Raw genomic sequence first — 1,429 nt, 5'->3', positions numbered from 1 at the left:
AATGTACTGGTTTTACAATGTAATATTATAAATTATATAAACTGTTAAAGGTACATATTGTTCTGTGAAGATGGTTATGGTTTGGCCGTATTTTTTACAGAATTATTCTGGCAACCACAGCTGCCAGTTTTTTCCAGTAAAAACAACAGGATTTGTTTTACAGTGTAACATAGCAGTGATGTTAATATAGCTAAAGTTCAATGTTGAATATACAGGTTTAAAATGTTAAATTACATGCTGCTCTGTAAAGAGGTTTACAGGTGGATGTATTTTTTACAGGATTGTTCTGGCAACCACAGCTGCCAGTTTTTTCCAGTAAAAACAACAGGATTTGTTTTACAGTATAACATAGCAGTGATGTAAATATAGCTAAAGTTCAATGTTGAATATACAGGTTTAAAATGTTAAATTTACATGCTGCTCTGTAAAGAGGTTTACAGGTGGATGTATTTTTTACAGGATTGTTCTTGCAACTCAGCCGCCAGTTTTTTCCCGTAAAAACAATGGCATTTTTTTTACAGTGTGGGATATACCCAACTGGTCTCCAATTTCTCGTTTGGTACGTTCCTGTAGCCAGGAACCCAAGAACAGACCAAACCTGAACCTGAACGGGTATGGCCTGGTTGCATCTGGTGCGTCTCTTTAGATGAGGGCCCATTTGGGCACAAAGCTCTAACAGAGCCGTTCTTGGCACGAACACTTTAAGATCAAATATGTGCGTACGAACGTTTTATAAATGAGGGCCCACATCTCATAATTATGTTTGAGTAGCCTATGATTTACATCTCATAGGTTACAGCAGCAAAAGACACAGGCTTCCTGCGAGGCGTGCATTCTCTTGCAGTCAAACAATGGCCAGAGGTTTCAAGTTGCAGCCGAATTAAAGCTGCCTCAGCCACATCAGTTTCGTTCTTCCTGTGTCACAGTTTCTTCTTGAATAAAATCCTTCTCATGTGTGTGTTTGCTTACAACAACCCCCTGCAATTAAAGCCAGTAAAGCAAGGATTTTATCATTAGTAAAACCACGTTTTAAATATTCCTCAATGTGTTCACAATCCATTTGATAGATATTATGTTTATTTATTACATTTAAAAATGAAAAGTTGGTTGATTAAAAAGTGAAAAAGGTTAAATTGAAGTTAAATTGAATTAAATTTAAGTTTAAAATTAGATTAAAGTTAAATTGAATAGATCAATTCAAACACTGCCTCTTCCTCAACTAAAGCATGTCTACAATAGTATTGTCGATATATAAGAAACTATGACACTAACTCATAATTATGACATACTACTATGTGATTTTCATTTTTCAATTGGCGGAAACCTTTTTAAAAAAGAGACTGAAAAACAGAGAGTGTGTGTGTTCAGCAAATTGCTATAAAAAAACTTTCCCTGCATAAAAGGATTTTGAAATGTCTTTGTGACATTC

The sequence above is a fragment of the Clupea harengus genome, unplaced genomic scaffold (assembly GCF_900700415.2).
Source record: "Clupea harengus unplaced genomic scaffold, Ch_v2.0.2, whole genome shotgun sequence".
Classification (NCBI taxonomy): Eukaryota; Metazoa; Chordata; class Actinopteri; order Clupeiformes; family Clupeidae; genus Clupea; species Clupea harengus.
Note: the sequence above shows the minus strand (reverse complement) of the source record.